Here is a 20,330-nt window from a genome sequence, read left to right on the forward strand (position 1 = left end):
AGTACAGAAGATTGAGGGGCGGTCTGAGCGAGCTGTTTAACATGTTTAAATGATTCGATAGAATAGAGAGAGAGAATCAATTTCCTCTGGGGAATCAAGAACGAGGGGAACAGGACCTTAAAATTAGAACCATACCATTCAGGTTCGAAATCAGGAAGCACTTTTTTACACAAAGGGCAGTAGAAGTCTCGAACTCTCTCCCCCAAAAGGCTGTGGATGCTGGGGGTCAATTGAAGCTTTCAAGACTGAGCTCGACAGATTTTTGTTGGGTCAGGGTATCGCGGGATAGGAAGCAAAGACGGGTCAATGGATTTGAGGTACAGATCATCTGTGATCTAATTGAAAGGCGGAACAGGTTCAAGGGGCTGAATGGCCTCCTCCTGTTCCCAATGGACATCTTGAGAATATGCTTTGTTGAGGCTGTGACGTCTGGATCAACCCCTGTCCAAACAAGGCAGGTTACATTTGGGAGTTTAATAACTTTGAAATGAACATTTTTCTTTTGTGACTTGTGCAACTTCGATCAATTGAATAGTTATGAAAGAGAATCAATGCAGTCATTCTAATTTCTGTCTGGTTAGCAGCGCAGAGGTTTCCGGAGTGTTGTGGTTATCACGTAAACCTCACACGCGAAAAGTTCCCGGTTTAATGCCGGCTGGAAACATTATGTTGCAGCAAAAAAAAATCTCTGTGAATTTGCCGGTCCTGTTAAATTTAACACAAATTCGTGGTCTCACGAGCACTGAACATTTTAACCCGAGTCCTTAAAAATACAGTGTGTAAAATGAGAAGGGACAAAAAGTTCATCACACAAAAGAAATTATTAAAGTTTTCCAACTTCCCTCAGTGGCCTTTCATTGTGCAAAATAACGTTATTGGTTAATTAATGGTGATTCAAACAATGATTGTTTTTTCCCCCCACAGAGTTTGAGTAAGTTCATGCGATTAAAAAAAAACAAGAGTTCAAAAGTTGCTCTCCTAACCGGGAATCGAACCTAGGCCGCAGCGGTGAGAGCGCCGAATCCGAACCACGAGGGAGTAAGATTTGGAACATTACCAGATGTAACATGGATTTCCCTTTCTCTGTGATTCATCTTTTGATTCGATTATGCTCCTGATTGCGGATATCCCCGTGATTAAATAGGAAGAAAGTACAATAGGCTCCAGATCAGAAGGCTGCGTATTCAAATCACGTCGGGGTCACACTTGCATTTAGCGCTGGTCGGAGTCTGAATAATTCCGGAATTCATATTGCATTCCCTTTTTCACAATAAACAGAACCCTGCTCTGAATTCTGCCTCACTAGTTCCCCAGTGTTAGTGAGAGAAGCGTCTGATTCACTCATTTATTTATTGCAAGAAACATACACAAACACACTTATGAATTCAAAATCAACCTGCAGCTCCACACGCAAAGAGATAAACACAGCCAGAGAGATAGGCAAACACCGGGAAATAGACAAACCGGTTTCTCAGAGAATTGCCTGTACCTCCACGGTCGAATGGAAGGGCTTTTGTTGTTCGCTTTCGTTCCACACCTTGAAATTCAGGATAATCTGGTTCATGGTTTATTGGACAAGGCATGGGCGCAATGGCCCGAATGGCCTGCTTCTGAGCTGTGTCCTTCCACGATTCGAAACTCAGCCCCTGGGGCGGAGCCAGCAGCTGCCTCGCTGCAATAACAGACCAAATGGAGACATTTCTACAGGTCCGGCTAGCTCAGTCGGTAGAGCATGAGCCTCTTAGTTTCAGGGTCGTGTGTTCGAGTCTCAGGGTCGTGGGTTCGAGCCCCAAGTTGGACGACTTCTGTTTTAAACTTTACACTGCTTTCTCAAGTGAACCCTCCGACTTGCTTGACTGTCAGTGCAAGAGACGAGTCTGTCAGTGCCGCGTCGTGTGCAATGATCACAAGTTTAAAAGGAGCAGAAGGTTATTCGGGGTTCAGATACACAAACGTCTCTGATGAGCCTGAGATTTTGTCAGAGGTTGCTGCCTCTCTGACATCTCTTGCTCTCTGACGAGGCAATTGCTCCGGTTTCAATTTACAAACTGGGTGAGTTGGTGATCGGGTGTAGGAGAGCTGGTTTGTGATCTGAGTTGGCCTGGTCCCAATCTGAGAATGTGGAAGAAAACACGGTAGGAGGTCCCTGTCAAACCAACTGCCCGAACAAAGCTGGCCACAGTCACAGAATCAGAATGGCTACTTCCTGAGGGGGGAGGCCGGTTCATGTGGAAAAGGATCCGGACGAGAATGATCTGATTCATAAGGTTAGGGGAGGGAAATTAGGGAGCTCCTTCGGAACGTTAATTACTTGAAAAAGAAGTATTTTTCCTCTGTAACTTGTGTGGTTTTGATGAATGAAATGTTTGTAAAAAGGCATCCGTGGGGAAGGATTGAGAGCTTTTAGGACTAGAGGGGAAATGAGGAGATTTTTTTCACACAGAGGGTTGTTACGATCTGATAGCCACTCCCTGAAAGGCTGGTGGAAGAAGCTTTCATAGGAACTTTCAAAAGGCAATTGGACAGGTACTTGAAGAGGACTGATTTGCAAGGTTAAGGGGAAAAGGCTGGGTTTTTTGGATTAAATTGGACAGCTCTTTCAAAGAGTAGGCCGGGCAACACGGCCGAATGGCCTCCTTCTGTCCTGCAACAGTCTATGATTCTATTCCATGACTTTAGTGTGGGACAGGAGAGAAGTTGTTTAAAGAGAGGTAAAACTGTCCCAATCAGAGCAGAGAGAGATGACTGGTCAGTTCCCCTCTGTCCAGTATAAGTCACCAGCGGTTTTTTTGTGGTGTAGCGGTTACCAGTTCGCTTTACACGCGAACGGCCCTGCTTTCGATCCTCGGTGGACAATTTATGTTGCAATTGCTGTTTACATTCTATATTAATGACTTGGATGAGAGGACCGAGTGTAATGTATCCAAGTTTGCTAATGATACAAAGGTAGGTGGGAAAGTAAGCGTGAGGAGGACGCAAAGGGAGGTGGACAGGTTAATTGATTGGGTAAGAAGGTGGCAGTGGGAGTATAAGGTGGGAAAATGTGAAATTGTCCACTTTGGTCGGAAGAACAGAAAAGCAGAATAGTTTTTAAAAGGTGAGAGTCCAATAAATGTTGATATTCAGAGGGAGTTGGGTGTCCTTGTAAACAAATCACAGAAATTTAACATGCTGGTACAGCCAGCAATTAGGAAGAAAAATGGTATGTTTGCCGTTTTGAAAGGAGGTTGGAGTATAAGAGTAAGGAAGTCTTGCTGCAATTAAATCGTACTTTGGTGAGAACACACCTGGAGTACTTTGATGTCGTCAACATGGATTTTAGCAAGACTTTTTGACAAGGTCCCAATTGGCAGACTGGCCAAAAAAGCTGTGGAGAATTTTTTTCACCCAGAGGGTGGTTGGGGTCTGTAACTCACTGCGTGAAAAGATGGCAGAGGCAGAAACCCTTGTTATATATAAATAATGCTTGGATATGCACCTGAAGTGGTGTCACCAGCAAGGCGACGGAGCGATTGCTGGAAAGTGGGATGAGGCTGGGTGGCTCATTTTCGGCCGTCAATTTGCGATGATTCTGCAAAAATGACAAGTGCTTTTTGTGAGAGCAAATTCCCTGACCGGGAATCGAAGCCAGGCCGCAGCGGTGAGAGCGCCGAATCCTAACCACGAGACCACCAGGGAAGGCGTGGAAAGTTTCTAAATATATCTGGGAGTGTTTGTATTAGGTACAAATACTATTTATGGTTTAGTGACTCTGTTAGTTGCAAATGTATTTACATGAATTTGTATTATTTATTTATTTATTGGGGTGTATATATTGTAAATCTACTTCTGGCGCTGATAAGAGTCCATATAATTCCGCAATTAATGTTTCATTTGCGTTTTCACAATAACAGGTCTGTCTCACTGGTTCCCCAGTGTCAGGGAGGGAAGTGTCTGATGCCCTCTTTTATTTGATGTTACAAACAGAAGACAAACACTCGTATTCGTTCAAAATCAACCTGAAGGTGGACACACACACAGAGATGAACACAGCCAATGATATTGTCGGAATGTTGGGACTGCTGCACATGCATACCCAGGGGCGAGTTTACTGCAATGATAGACAAGAGCGGTTGAGTTTTTCAGGCCCGGTTAGCTCAGTCGCTAGAGTGTGAGACTCTCAATCTTAGGGGCGTGGGCTCAAGCCTCATGTTGGGCGTATTCTGATTTAAACTTGTGATGTTGCTTTCAGGGGTGACCCCAAGCTTTGACTCCCCCCGACATCCCTTGCAGTGTCACCGCGCACATTGTGGCCGCGCCCGGGCTGATTTCTCTCTCTCTCTCACCCGGGACCGCTGAGTCTGGTGTACCGTGATCACCAACTCACCCAGTTTGTAAATTTAAACCGGAACAGGTGTCTCCCAAAGGGCAAGAGAAGTAGGGAAGGCTGCAACCTCTGACAAAATTTCATTCCCATTAAAGGTTTGTGAAACTGAATCCCTAACACTTTTAAAAGTTTTGACATTCACTGTACAGGACGCGGCACCGAGAGACTCGTCTCTGACACTCACAGTGATGCGTTGGGCTGTTTTCACTCGTAAAACAGCTTTTGTTTATATTGTGATATTGTCTTTGACTCCCTCACCAGCGGAAAGGGTTTGTCTATCTCCCTTTCAAAATCCTAAAAAGCCTTCTATATTCCAGGCAATACAAGTATGTAACCGCTCCTCATAATTTAACCCTTCGAGCCCTGCTAACATTCTGGTAAATCTGGGCTGCGCTCCTTCCAAGGCCAAAAAACCCTTTTGGAGTAAAAGGGAATAAAATTTAAAATGAGCGTCACTGAGGATCAGTTTTCTCTCACTCAAAGTTATCTGCTTAATGAAGTAAAATATGCAGCTTACAAAGAATAATGGAACAGCCACTGTCTCCCTTTTTGGCAGGAGAAACAAATCAACCTGGATGTTTGTGGAGACCAAGTTCCAACATAATGTTTCCGCCCGGGATCGAATCGAGGATTTTTCGCGTGTAAAGCAAATGTGATAACCGCTCCACTACAAAAACCGATGGCTCCTTAGTCAACACAATGGGCAACTGAATGCTGTCCTCTCTCTGCTTGTACTTGGAATGTGTTGTTTCAAGTACAGCAAGAGATTCAGACAGTGGCTGCTCCCCCTTTCCTTTAAAAACTCTCAGGGTAGTGGGTTTGAGCCCCACGTTGGGCGAGTACCGTTTTAAACTTTTATTCTGCATCCAACGGTGAGCCCCAGCTCTGACACTTCCCCAACCCCCTCCGTCTCACCGCGCACGATGGGGCCACGCCCGGGCTGAATCTCTCCAATTTGGTTTCCGCCCCAGTCGCAGCATGAAATGGTCCTTATCAAAGTCACAAATGATACCCAATGTGACTACCACCATGATAAACTAACCCTCCTCATCCTTCTCAAATACAATATCTCACCGTGCTGTTATGCTGTTAGACTAGTTTCATCTCTCTGCTTTTATTTGGAATGTGTTGCTTTTCCGACTGATAACACTTAGTATCATCGTATTATGTTAGTCCACAAGAGGAGATCATTCGGCCCATCGTGCCTGTGCTGGGTCAAACACACGTATTCGTTCAAAATAAGTTCAGGGATGGATTGAGTGCCTTGTTATCAGAAAATTGCCTGAACCCCCACAGTCTGCAGCTTTTCTCCTCGCTATCAACCACACGGCCTATTTTTGTGTCACCCGCAAATTTCTTAATCATGCCCCCTAAGTTTAGGTCCAAATCGTTAATGTATACCACAAAAAGCAAAGGACCAAGTACCGAGCCCTGCGGCACCCCACTGGAAACAGCCTTCCAACCACAAAAACACCCGTCGACCATTACCCTTTGCTTCCTGCCACTGAGCTAATTTTGGATCCAATAAGCCACATTCCCTTGGATCCCATGGGCCTTTACTTTTTCGACCAATCTGCCAAGTGCGAACTTTTCAAAAGCCTTGCTAAAATCGATGTAGACTACATCAATTACTCTACGCTCATCGATCGTCCTTGTCACCTCCTCGAAAGATTCAATCAGGTTAGTCAGACACGACCTCCCCTTAACAAATCCATGCTGACTGTCCTTGATGAGTCCGTGCCTTTCGAAGTGACAGTTCCTCAGAATTGATTCCAATAATTTGAAATGGAGTCCGTCTCCTGCTTGCTGCAATAACAGATAAGGCGATTAAAAAAACCCAGGCTCGGCTCACTCAGTCGGTCGAGCATGAGACTCTTAATCTCAGGGTCGTGGGTTCGAGCCCCACGTTGAGCGAGTATCATTTTAAACTTTTATGTTGCTTTCACTGGCCAACAGTGCAGAAATTATGCAGAATGAAATGAGAGATCGGTCGTCAGCGTGGCCGAGTGGTCTGAGACGCTCCGTTCAGATCGCAGTTTCTTCTCGAGGCGTGGGTTAGAATCCCACTTCTGACATAACGTATTTTTACTAAGACGTGGAAATATTTTATTTGTGGATTGGGCTGCAGCTGATTATTCTGCCAAGTTGATTCAGTCCTCCCACAAAAGCAACTGGCTTTGTCATGGATACGTGACTTGAGAAGTTTCCAACGGTGAAATGTTTGACATATTAATGACCTGGACAAAGAAATAGAACAGCAGTGGGAAACATTTAAAACGGTGATCAATAGAGTCCAGGAGAAATATATCCCACTAAAAAGCAAGAACAGACTAGCCAGAAATGACACACCAGGGGTGAATAAAGAAATAAGGGCAAAATTGAAACTAAAGAAAAAGGCACACACTGGACAATAAAGGGGAGAGGGGAATGTGAAAAGACTGGGAAAGAAGTCTAAAGAACTATTAGAAAGGCAAAAAGGAATATAAAAAAACAAAGAATTCTAGACACATCAACAGCCAAAGAAAGTTTAGGATAGGAATAGGGTCACGAAGGGATACACACGACAAACTCACAGGCAATGACAGCGAAATGGCAGAAATATTAAATAATCACTTTGCTTCAGTATTTACCAGGGAGACTGGTATTGTGGGCGTGAGAGTAGAAGAAGAGATCAAACATTATGTAAAGACATTTAAGATGGAAAGGGGGGAGATAATGGATAAGCTAATCAAACTTAGAGAGGAAATTTCCTGTTCGGAGCCTAACCAGAGTTTCAAACCGCTCAGCCACGCTAATTTCCGTATTACTGTTCAGGAGCTCATTTCACAGGGACACGATTACTGTGCTCCATTTCGGGAGGCTCAGTGAAAGGCACAAATTGACCTATTAATTGAATCATAGAATAAGACAGCGCCATTCGGATGCCATTCGGCCCATCGTGCCTGTGCCAGCTCTCTGAAAGTGCTGTCCAGTTCGTCCCACTCGCCTGCTGTTTCCCCATAGACCAGAAAAAGTTTCCATCCAAGCGTTTATCCAATTCCCTTTTGAAAACTGTGAGTTACGAAAAACAATATTGAAAGTGGTGCTGGGGCCTCTGCAGCGTCGATGTAGAGTGTGTGATGATTGAAGTTATCAAGATGGTTGCTTTACACATGGTATGTTGTGCAATCATCCTGAAATATCTTCAATATCCAATACAAATTGAATTGCAAACCTGACGGACAAACACTGGAAAACAAGTCACGAGTGAATGCAAATCATCTGGGACCCGTTTTCAGCCTCGCGGCACTTCAAATAAAGTGAAATAACTTTGCATTGAAAAGATTTGGAACTTGCATCTTTGCCTTTATCTGTTCCATTTCTTAAAGTTGCTGGCGTCTGATGATGTACACGCCTCTGCTCCCTCGATTGAACAAGAAAGGAGGTGTTTGACGTGGACGGGACCTGTTGGTTATGAGCTCATCCTACACATTGAGTGGGTTCGCGTTCTATAAACGTCAACTTTAGCCCAGCGGTGAACCTCGCAGCAAACAAGTTCGTCACCGTCTCACCGCGGGCGCTGACTGACATGTTTATTGTTATTTCTTTCAGACCTAAATAAATAGTAACCGTGATTTTAAATTTGCGCTAAGTGATTTTTAGGTCGTCGCCTTTCAATGTTTCAAAGGCGACTCCTAATTTATGATAGTCCGGCCATTTCACCAGCCGTGTTGAAAACAAAACATGTCTCTGCTTTTCGCGTCTTTTTTCTAAAGGCAAAAAATATATTTCCCGTGACCTCTGAAGGATGGACAAGTACATTTCAGAAAGCTGAAGCAAGTTCACCGAGCTTAAATCGTCTGACCACGTTAAAGGCGCTATGCACAGATATATATATATATATGTATATATATATTTATGCATGTAGTTGCTGTCTGTTTCTGTGGTTGTCTTTTTTCTGTGTGTGTCCATCTGCAGGTCGATTGTGAATCAACACCAGTGTTCGTGTCAGTTTGTTGCATGAAATAAATGAGGTTATCAGGCGCTCCCCTCCCTGCCACTGGGTAGGTACTGAGTCAGGGTTTAGACCCAACTTCTGTTTTTTTTGTGAAACAGCAATTAAAATCTTCATTCGGGAATTATCCAGTCTCATGTGAGTGGTGAAAGAAACAGTGACCCCGATGTGATGTGAACACGCAGACTTTTGATCTGGAGTCAGACCTTTGCGCCACGCACTCTGAAGACAGGGTCCTGGATGTTATTATGCATATGAATGTTTCTCAAACACCGTTTCATTTATTGGTTGAATAGATAGGGCTTATCAAATCTCCGCCAGGTCCCACCGGGAATGAGACAGTATTGGAAGCAGCCTTCACCCCCAATATCACCCTCGCTTCCATCGCCTGCTCCCAGCGGACTTCAACAACAGGGCTGGGAGATATGGACTTTGTTCACATTGAATCAGCTGTGTGAATCATTAAATATTTACTCATTGTTAATGGGAGCAACGTTTCAAAATGTTTTTCGCCGGTTTTGGACCGGGGACTTCTCGCGTGTTATGTGAACATGATAACCACTACACTCCGGAAACCTAACACCTGATACGCCGTGTTCGGGACAGAACCCCTCAGCCAAACTAATTTCCTTATTACTGTCCAGGAGCTCATTTCACAGGGATACATTCACTGCGCTGTATTTAGGAAGGCTGCAGAGAAGGATCGGTGGCGATGGTCAGGCGGGGAATCCCAGAGCATCGCGCCCACACAAACATTTCACTGTTTTTTTTCATGTGCCTGATATCCGACGGCAGTGTAAATTATGGCGAATCAGGCATGCTCAGATCACATTGTTCACAGAGTGTTTTCTTGCAGCCAAATCACACATTAGAAAACTTGAAAAGAGATTCGGAGATCGGAGTCATATAAAGTGCTCCCAGTTACTGCAGATCAGGAATTAAAACCTGACACCGGCTTGAGGGCTTCCAGAATGAGGCAATGAATCCGAAAGTGGGAAAAAAAGATGCAACTTTCGTCTCTGGGTGGGCTCGAACTACCAACTTTTCGGTTAATTACCGAAAGCGCTGACCGATTGCGCCACAGAGACCATGCGGTTCTTTTTCTTGCAAGATACACTAAAGCAGCGTGTCACCGAGCCAAAGTTACATGTTGCAGCCACAGAAATGAAATTGACCACGATCAGTGTTACTTTCCCAGAAATAAAGGATGGGACATTGTTTGTGGAAACATGGAAACGGTCTGGTCTCGCTCACAGCATCGATATCACCGCCAACCAGCTCTCCTGCAACCGGCGCGCCCACCGGTGCTTTGTCTGTTACTGAGTAGCACTGTGGGAGAACCTTCGTCACACTGACTGCAGCGGTTCAAGGAGGCGGCTCACCACCACCTTCTCAAGGGCAATTAGAGATGGGCAATAAATGCCGGCCTCGCCAGCGACGCCCACATCCCATGAACAAATAAAGAAAAATCATTCTGAGCGTCCGGACGCTGATGTCAGGTTTTGATCGTTGATGTCAGGTTTTGATCCCTGATCTGCAGTAACTGGGAGCGCTTTAAATGGCTCCGACCTCTTAATTTCACCCACAACATCAGAGTAACTGTTCCAGGGGGACATGCCGACTCAGCTGCGTCTTGGCCGCCTGTCTGGTCAGTCTTTTATTCGCCTCCAATTCCGTTTCCCAAAGCGTATCTATAGATTCACAAAGCTGTTTGTCATTTCGGTTCCTTTCGATTTGTCCAGCTCCCGACTGGCAATAATTTGCAAACCTGGTTGCAAACCTCCGCCTTGCATCGTGTCCAGGGATGGGTTATGTGGAGAGACTGGACAATCTGGGATTGTTCTCCTTCGAGCAAAAAAATGTTAAGGGGAGATTTAATGGAGGTATTCAAACTTATGAGGGGATTTTGATAGAATGGATGGGGAGAAGCTGTTTCCATTGGCAGGAGGGTCGATAACCAGAGGACACAGCCTGCATTTGTCTAGCGCCTTTAACGTAGTAAAACGTCACAAGGTGCTTCACGGGAGCGTTATTAAACAAAATTTGACACGAAGCCACATAAGGAGATATTGGGACAGGTGACCAAAAGCTTAGTCGAAGAGGTAGGTTTTAAGGTATGTGTTAAAGGAGAGAGAGGCGGAGAGGTTTAAGGAGGCATTTCCAGAGCTTAGGTAGCTGAAGGCACAGCCGCCAATGGTGGAGCGATTTAAATCGGGGATGCGCAAGAGGCCAGAATTGGAGGAGCACAGAGATTTTTTTTATTCGTTCATGGGATGTGGGTGTCGCTGGCAAGGCCAGAATTTATTGCCCAAACCTAATTGCCCTTGAGAAGGTGGTGGTGAGCCGTCTTCTTGAACCGATGCAGTCCGTGTGGTGAAGGTTCTCCCTCAGTGTTGTTAGGTAGGGCGTTCCAGGATCCAACGGCGATGAAGGAACGGCCGATATATTTCCAAGTCGGGATGGTGTGTGACTTGGAGGGGAACGTGCAGGTGGTGTTATTCCCATGTACTTGCTGCCTTTGTCCTTCTAGGTGGTTGAGGTCACGGGTTTGTGAGGTGCTGTGCAAGAAGGCAATCGAGTAACAAGTCGAGCAATGTATTCCGCTCAATCATTGATCATTCCATTCAGATCTTCTGCTTTTCAGCTGCACTTCCCCCCAAACATTGCAATTAATTTTGCTCAGTATTTGTTTCGCTTGTTTAACATTTTGTTCTCCGGCTTTGCCAGATTAATATTTCATTTCAATTATCAATGACAGGGAGCAATGAACAATGAACTAGTGAGCAAAGTTTCGTTTATCATTAAAACGCACTGATTCCGAAATTATCCAGGCTGATATGAATAGTATAAGAAGTAGTGATTTCGACATGATTTAAATACGCAGCCTTCAGAATCCAGAGTCAGACGCGCTACCGTTTCACCACGAGGTCTACTGATGGCATAGATTATATATATATATATATATATATATATATATATATATATTATATATACTTATTATATACTTAAATATATATGTTTGATGCAGTGTTCCCTTGTGGTTGGGAATAGTTCATTGCACAAAAATAATTCAAGTCTGTGAGACATTTAATGTTTTTTTAATCGCCATTAATACGTTCTGTTGCACACTGAAGGAAATGCTAACTTGTTTGCCAAGTGACAATTAAAACGTCAATAAATCTTTGTGTTTTGTATGTCATGAACTTTTATCCCTTCCCGTTTTACATACTGTATTTTAGGAGTCTGCTTAAAAGTGTTTAGTGCTTATTATACCAGGAATCTGGTGTAGCCGTTGTTAAATTTAAAAAGGTTTGTAGCCCCTTTCATGCATGAACAAACTCGACCCTGAAGGTTTATGGGGAGCAAGTCCCAACAACATGCTTCCCTCCTAGGTTAAATCGGGGACTTTCTGCGTGTAACTGGTGAACATGATAACCGCTACACGATGGAAATGACAAACTTTTCGTTCTTAGCTCTGAAGGAAGTGTCAAGGGAAAACATGAACTGTTGACTCTCTTTGCACTGACTCTTTTCACGAATATTTCATCGATCGAAACTCTCCAAGTCACAGGGAAAAAATGTCAAAGTCATTAAACTCCAGAATTAGCCCCAAAATCTATCAATCTCCCCTTTGTGTGAAGAAGTGCTTCCTGACATCAACCCTGAACGGCCCAGCTCTAATTTTAAAGTTATGCCCCCTTGTTCTGGACTCTCCCCACCAGAGGAAATAGTCTCTATCTGCCCTGTCAAATCCTTTAATAATCCAAACACCTCAATTAGATCACCCCTTAATATTCTGCACTCAAGGGAATGCAAGTCTGGTCTTTGCAACCTGTCCTCACAATTGCTTATCAAGGATAGCCAACAAAAAGGGTTTTAAGACGGCTGGCTCTTGAATGCATTAGTTTTTATCAACGGGCTCGTTGGTCTAGAGGTATGATTCTCGCTTCGGGGTTGTCGATCCAAATATGTGAGAGATCCCGGACGAGCCCTTATTTTACTCTTCAACTTCCAAAGACAGAAAAGTACCCAAATCACCCCACATGAGTGAAACAATTCCAATGTTTCATACTATTACCAAACACAACTGCCCAACGTGGTTCTGATGAAAGGTCATTGACCTGAAACATTAACTCTGTTACTCTCTCCACAGATTCTGCCTGACCTGCTGAGGGTTTCCAGAATTTTCGATGTCATCAGAGTATCACTTCCCTCATCACCTAACTACACTCCTCCACTAGATGCAGCCTTGTGGTGCAAACAGGCTCCTTCCACACAGCCAGGTGTTCTGCTTTAGACATTAATTATAACTATAACTTTTGAACTTGTTAGTTAAAACATATGGCCTTGCCCATTGACCAGAGAGCAGAATGGTGTTTGTCTCTCACCAGTACAGCCCTTTCCCGCTGCATCAGCTTGGAATGATACGTAGCAATCATACATATCTCACACCTCTCCTGCTTCCCTGTGAAGCTGGTAAGACGAATAGCACACAATGCTGTCTGACACACATACACACCAGCTCTGAATGATTTAAAGGCCTTGTTATGATTGTCAGAGAATTGTTTATATCAAAAGGATAATTAAACTTATGAGTATTATGATATCAGCTCCGATCCAAGAGTTTCTGGACTTCAGAATCTACTCGTCTCTATATTAAACATATGCATGCATATAAAATGAAGCAAATCTGTCTGATGATTGTAGTTTCATTCTCCCAACAGAGATTTATACTTCCTTACTTAAGAGGCAAATGGTAAAGGTTAATATTAATTCAATATAAAGACTAACTCTTTCCTTACAATACAGATACCCCAAACTAATATAACACTTCAAACTCATAGAGCTTCTCAAATTAAAAGAGTACCTCAAACTAATACGGTACCTCAAGCTAATACAATACCTGAAACGGATAGAGAATCTGAAACTAATATAATACCTCAAGCTAATACATCATCTCAAACTAATAAAGAACCTCAAACTAATACAGTACCTCAATCAAGTACAACACCTTAAACTAATACAGTACCTCAAACCGAAACAGAACCTGAAACATAAATTAATACCTCAAACTAATACAGCATCTCAATCTAATACAGTATCTCAAAGCAATAAAGTACCTCAAACAAATACAACAGCTTAATCAAATACAGCACCTCAAACTGATGCAGAATCTGAAATTAATATTTTTTTTTATTCGTGAATGGGATGTGGGTGTCGCTGGCGAGGCCGGTATTTATTGCCCATCCCTAATTACCCTTGAGAAGGTGGTGGTGGTGAGCCGCCTTGTTGAACCGCTGCAATCCGTGTGACGAAGGCTCTCCCGCAGTGCTAATAAGTAACAGACAAAGCAGCGATTAGCGCGCCGGTTGCAGGAGAGCTGGTTGGCGGTGATATCGATGCTGTGAGCGAGATCAAACCGTTTCCATGTTTCCACAAACAATGTTCCTTCCTTTATTTCTGGAAAAGTAACACTGATAATGGACAACTACATTTCTGTGGCTGCAACATGAAACTTTGGCCAGGTGACACGCTGCTTTCGTGTATCTTGCAAGAACCCACACCGGTTGGTCTCTGTGCCGCAATCGGTTAGCGCGTTCGGCTGTTAACCGTAAAGGCTGATGTTTCGAGCAAGAAAACACTCAATGAACAATATCATCTGAGCATGCCATTCGCAATAGTTTAAACTGCGGTCGGATAACAGGTACATGAAAAAAACAGTGAAATGTTTGTGTGGGCGCGATGCTCTGGGATTCCCTGCCTGACCATTGCCACCGATCCTTCTCTGCAGCCTTCCGAAATACAGCGCAGTAAATGTATCCCTGTGAAATGAGCTCCTGGACAGTAATACGGAAATTAGTTTCGCTGAGGGGTTATATCCATATCACAGAGCTTGAAGCATCAGTTTTCCGTAGTATAGTGGTTATCACGTTTGCCGAGCAGGCGAAAGGTCCCCCGTTCGGAACTGGGCGGGAGCATTTTGTAAACCTTGTCCCCATTAAAAATGATTAAATATTTAACGATTCACATTGCTGAATGATGTGAACAAAGTCCATATCTCCCAGCCCTGTTCATGCAGTCCGCTGGGAGCAGGCGATGAATGCCAGCGTGATATTCGGGGTGAAGGCTGCTTTCAAGACTGTCTCACACCCGGTGGGATCTGGCGGAGATTTGATAAGCCCTATCTATTTAACCAATATATGAAACGGTGTTTGAGAAACATTCAAAAAATATAATAACATCCAGGATCCTGTCTTCAGAGTGCGAGGCGCAAAGGTCTGACTCCAGATCAAAAGGCTGCGTGTTCAAATCACATCGGGGTCACTGTTTCTTTCACCGCTCACATGAGACTGGATAATTCCCGAATGAATGTTTTAATTGCTTTTTCACACAAAACGAAACAGATGTTTGGTCTAAACCCTGACTCAGTACCTACCCAGTGGCAGGGAGGGGAGCGCCTGATAACCTCATTTATTTCATGCAACAAACTGACACGAACACTGGTATTGATTCAAAATCGACCTGCAGATGGACACACACAGAAAAAAGACAACCACAGAAACAGACAGCAACTATTTGCACACACACATATATATATATCGCCTTTAACGTGGTCAGACGATTTAAGCTCGGTGAACTTGCTTCAGCTTTCTGAAATGCACTCGTCCATCCATCAGAGGTCACGGGAAATATATTTTTTGCCTTTCGAAAAAAGACGCAAAAGGTAAAGACATGTTTTGTTTTCAACACGGCTGGTGAAATGTCCGGACTATCATAAATTAGGGGTCACCTTTGAAAAATTTAAAGGAGACTACTTCAAAATCACTTAGTGCAAATTTAAAATCACGGTCACTATTTATATAGGACTGAAAGAAATAACAATAAACGTGTCAGTCAGCGCCCGCGGTGAGACGGTGATGAACTTGTTTGTTGCGAAGTTCACCGCTGGGCTAAAGCTGACGCCGTTCAGAAGACGCGAACCGACTCAATGTAAAGGATAAGCTCATAACCAACAGGTCCCGTCATCGTCAAACACCTCCTTCCTTGTTCAATGGAGGGAGCAGAGGCGTGTACATCATCAGACACCAGCAACTTTAAGAAATGGAACAGATAAAGGCACAGATGCAAGTTCCAAATCTTTTCAATGCAAAGTTATTTCTCTTTATTTAAAGTGCCGTGAGGCTGAAAACGGGTCCCAGATGATTTGCGTTCACTCGTGACTTGTTTTCCAATGATTGTCCGCCAGGTTTGCAATTCAATTTGTATTGGATATTGAAGATATTTCAGGATGATTGCACATCATACCATGTGTAAAGCAACCATCTTGATAACTTCAATCATCACACACTCTACATCGACGCTGCAGAGGCCCCAGCACCCCTTTCAATATTGTTTTTCTTAACTCACAGTTTTCAAAAGGGAATTGGATAAACGCTTGGATGGAAACATTATCAGGGCTATGGGGAAACAGCAGGCGAGTGGGACTAACTGGACAGCTCTTTCAGAGAGCTGGCACAGGCACGATGGGCCGAATGTCATTCGAATGGCGCTGTCCTATTCTATGATTCTATTAATAGATCAATTTCCGCCTTTCACTGAGCCTCTCTAAATGGAGGACAGTAATCGTGTCCCTGTGGAATGAGCTCCTGAACAGTAATACGGAAATTAGCGTGGGTGAGCGGATTGAAACTCTGGTTAGGCTCCTAACAGGAAATTTCCTCTCTCAATTTGATGAGATTATCAATTATCTCCCCCCCTTCGATCTTAAATGTCTTTACATATTTTTTGATCTCTTCTTCGACTGTCATGCCCACAATACTAGTCTCCCTGGTAAATACTGAAGAAAAGTGATTATTTAATATATCTGCCATTTCGCTGTCATTGCCTGTGAGTTTGTCGTGTGTATCCCTTAGTGGCCCAATTCCTATCCTAAATTTTCTTTGGCTGTTGATGTGTCGAGAATACTTTGCTTTTTTGATATTCCTTTTCGCCTTTCCAATAATTCTTTAGACTTCTTTCCCTGTCTTTTCACATTCCCCTCTCTCCTTTATTGTCCAGTGTGTGCCTTTTTCTTCAGTTTCAATTTTGCCCTTATTTCTTTATTCATCCCTGGTGTTTCATTTGTGGCAAGTTTGTTCTTGCTTTTTAGTGGGATATCTTTCTCCTGGACTCTATTGATCACCGTTTTAAATGTTTCCACTGCTGTTCTATTTCTTTGTCCAGGTCATTAATATGTCAAACATTTCACCGTTGGAAACTTCTCAAGTCACATATCCATGACAAAGCCAATTGCTTTTGTGGGAGGAGCAAATCAACTTGGTCGAAAAATCAGCTGCAGGCCAATCCACAAATAATATACTTCCACGTCTTAGTAAAAAATAAGTAATGTCAGAAGTGGGATTCGAACCCACGCCTCCAGAAAAGACTGCGACCTGAACGCAGCGCCTTAGACCGCTCGGCCATCCTGACTACAAATTTAACGTTTCATTCTGCATCAATTCCGCACCGTTGGCCAGTGAACGCATCATAAAACTTTAAAATGATACTCGCCCAACGTGGGGCTCGAACCCACGACCCTGAGATTAAGAGTCTCATGCTCTACCGACTGAGCTAGCCGGGCCTGAATGCACATAACCGCCTTATCTTTAATTGCAGCAAGCAGGCGAAAGACTCCATTTCAAATTATTGGAATCAATTCTGAGGGACAGGATGAACTGTCACTTCGAAAGGCACGGACTAATCAAGGACAGTCAGCATGGATTTGTTATGGGGAAGTTGTGTCTGACTAACCTGATTGAATTTTTCGAGGAGGTGATAAGAAGGATCGATGAGGGTAGCGCATTTGATGTCGTCTACATGGATTTTAGCAAGGCTTTTGAAAAGTTCCCACATGGTAGATTGGTCAAAAAAGGAAAGGACCATGGGATCCAAGGGAATGTGGCTTATTGGATCCAAAATTAGCTCGGTGGCAGGAAGGAAAGTGTAATGGTCGACGGGTGTTTTTGTGGCTGGAAGGCTGTTTCCAGTGGGGTGCCGCAGGGCTCGGTACTTGGTGTTTTGCTTTTTGTGCTCTGCATTAACGATTTGGACCGAAACTTAGGGGACATGATTAAGAAATTTGCGGGTGACACAAAAATAGGCCATGTGGTTGATAGCAAGGAGGAAAGCTGCAGACTGTGGGGGTTCAGGCAATTTTCTGATATCAAGGCACTCAATCCATCTCTGAACGAATTTTGAACGAATACGTGTGTTTGACCCAGCACAGGCACGATGGGCCGAATGATCTCCTCTTGTGGACTAACATAATACGATGATACTAAGTGTTATCAGTCGGAAAAGCAACACATTGCAAATAAGAGCAGAGAGAGGAAACTCGTCGAACAGCATAACAGCACGGTGAGATATTGTATTTGAGAAGGATGAGCAGGGATAGTTTATCATGGTGGTAGTCACATGGAGTATCATTTGTGACTTTGATAAGGACCATTTCATGCTGCGACTGGGGCGGAAACCTAATTGGAGATATTCATCCCGGGCGCGGCCCCATCGTGCGCGGTGAGACGGAGGGGGTGTGGGAAGTGCCAGAGCTGGGGCTCACCGGTGGAAGCAGCATAAAAGTTTAAAACGGTACTCGCCCAACGTGAGGCTCAAACCCACAACCCTGAGAGTTTTTAAAGAAAAGGTGGAGCAGCAACTGTCTGAATCTCTTGCTGTACTTGAAAGAACACATTCCAAGTACGAGCAGAGAGAGGACACCATTCAGTTGCCCATTGTGTTGAGCAAAATGCCATCGGTTTTTGTCGTGCAGCGGTTATCAGATTTGCTTCACACGCGAAAGGTCCCCGGTTCGATCCCGGGTGGCAACATTATGTTGGAACTTGGTCTCCATAAACATCCAGGTTGATTTTCTTCTCTTGTCAAAAAGGGAGACAGTGGTTGCTCCCTTATTCTTTGTAAGCTGCATCTTTTACTTCATTAAGCAGATAACTTTGAGTGACAGAATACTGATCCTCAGTGACGCTCATTTTAAATTTTATTCCCTTTTACTCCAAAAGGGTTTTTTGGCCTTGGAAGGAGCGCAGACCAGAATTACCAGAATGTTAGCAGGGCTCGAAGGGTTAAATTATGAGGAGCGGTTACATCCTTGTATTCCCTGGAATATAGAAGGCTTTTTAGGATTTTGAGAGGGAGATAGGCAAACCCTTTCCACTGGTGAGGGAGTGAAAGACAATATCACAATATCACAAAAGCTGTTTTACGAGTGAAAACAGCCCAACGCATCACTGTGAGTGTCAGAGACGAGTCTCAAGGTGCCGCGTCCTGTACAGTGAATGTCAAAACTTTTAAAAGTTGCAGAAAGTGTTCGGGATTCAGTTTCACAAACCTTTAATGGGAATGAGATTTTGTCAGAGGTTGCAGCCTTCCCGACTTCTCTTGCCCTTTGCGAGACACCTGTTCCGGTTTAAATTCGCAAACTGGGTGATTTGGTGATCACGGTACAGCAGACTCAGCGGTCCCGGGTGAGATAGAGAGAAATCAGCCCGGGCGCGGTCACAATGTGCGCGGTGACACTGCACGGGAGGTCGGGTGGAGTCAGAGCTTGGGTTCACCCCTGAAAGCAAAATAAAAAGTTTAAATCAGAATACGCCCAACATGAGGTTTGAGCCCACGCCCCTCAGATTTGGAGCCTCACACTCTATCGACTGAGCTAACCGGGCCTGAAAAACTCAGCTGCTCTTGTCTATCATTGCAGTAAACTCGCCACTGGGTATGCATGTGCAGCAATCCCAACATAACGACCATATCATTGGCTGTGTTTATCTCTGTGTGTGTGTCCACCTTCAGGTTGATTTTGAACGAAAACGAGTGTTTGTCTTCTGTTTCTAACATCAAATAAAAGAGGGCATCAGACACTTCCCTCCCTGACACTGGGGAACCAGTGAGACAGACCTGTTATTGTCAAAACGCAAATGAAACATTAATTGAGGAATTATATGGACTCTTATCAGCGCCAGAAGTAGATTTAGAATCTATACACCCCAATAAATAAATAAATAATACAGATTCATGTAAATACATTTGCAACTAACAGTCACTAAAGCATAAATATTATTTGTACCTAATACAAACACTCCCAGATATATTTAGAAATGTTCCACACATTCCCTCGTGGTCTAGTGGTTAGGATTCGGCGCTTTTAAAGCTGCGACCCGGGTTCGATTCCCGGTCAGGGAATTTGCTCTTACAAAAAACACTTTTGCAGAATCATCGCAAATTGACGGCACAGAAGGAGGACATTCGGCCCATCGCGTCCGCGCCGGCCGAAAATGAGCCACCCAGCCGAATCCCACTTTCCAGCAATCGGTCCGTCGCCTTGCAGGTTACACAACTTGAGCTGCAAATCCAAGTATTTTTTTTTAAATGTAACGAGGGATTCTGCCTCTACCACCCTTTGAGGCAGTGAGTTCCAGACCCCTACCACCCACTGGGTGAAAAAAATTCTCCGCAGCTCCCCTCTAATCCTTCTACCAATCACTTTAAATCTATGCCCCCTCGTTATTGACCTCCCTGCTATGGTAAATAGGTCCTTCCCATCCACTCTATCTAGGCCCTTCATAATTTTGTACACCTCAATTAAATCACTCCTCAGATTCCTCTGTTCCAAAGAAAACAACCCCAGCCTCTCCAATCTTTCCTCACAGCCAAAAATCTCCAGCCCTGGCAACCTCCTCGTAAATCTCCTCTGTACCCTCTCTAGTGCAATCACATCTTTTTTGACCAGTCTGCCAATTGGGACCTTGTCAAAAACCTTGCTAAAATCTATGTAGACCACATCAAAGTACTCCAGGTGTGTTCTTACCAAAGCCCTATTTAATTGCATCAAGACTTCCTTACTCTTATACTCCAACCTCCTTGCAAAAAGGCAAACATACCATTTTTCTTCCTAATTGCTTGCTGTACCTGCATGAT

General features: G+C 44.0%; 5 non-coding genes across 5 annotated transcripts; 2 read left to right on the forward strand and 3 right to left on the reverse strand.

The window, feature by feature from the left end:
* Positions 1-1,707: 1,707 nt before the first annotated feature.
* trnak-cuu (transfer RNA lysine (anticodon CUU)) lies at positions 1,708-1,801 on the forward strand. The gene is made up of 2 exons: positions 1,708-1,744; positions 1,765-1,801. It is a non-coding gene; the product is annotated as a tRNA-Lys (tRNA).
* A 4,406-nt stretch (positions 1,802-6,207) lies between these two features.
* trnak-cuu (transfer RNA lysine (anticodon CUU)) lies at positions 6,208-6,280 on the forward strand. Its single transcript has one exon. It is a non-coding gene; the product is annotated as a tRNA-Lys (tRNA).
* A 3,094-nt stretch (positions 6,281-9,374) lies between these two features.
* On the reverse strand, positions 9,375-9,448 carry trnan-auu (transfer RNA asparagine (anticodon AUU)). Its single transcript has one exon. It is a non-coding gene; the product is annotated as a tRNA-Asn (tRNA).
* A 7,298-nt stretch (positions 9,449-16,746) lies between these two features.
* Positions 16,747-16,829, reverse strand: trnal-cag (transfer RNA leucine (anticodon CAG)). The gene has a single exon. It is a non-coding gene; the product is annotated as a tRNA-Leu (tRNA).
* A 78-nt stretch (positions 16,830-16,907) lies between these two features.
* Positions 16,908-16,980, reverse strand: trnak-cuu (transfer RNA lysine (anticodon CUU)). The gene has a single exon. It is a non-coding gene; the product is annotated as a tRNA-Lys (tRNA).
* Between the last annotated feature and the right edge of the window lie 3,350 nt (positions 16,981-20,330).

This window comes from Heptranchias perlo, unplaced genomic scaffold (assembly GCF_035084215.1).
Source record: "Heptranchias perlo isolate sHepPer1 unplaced genomic scaffold, sHepPer1.hap1 HAP1_SCAFFOLD_52, whole genome shotgun sequence".
Classification (NCBI taxonomy): Eukaryota; Metazoa; Chordata; class Chondrichthyes; order Hexanchiformes; family Hexanchidae; genus Heptranchias; species Heptranchias perlo.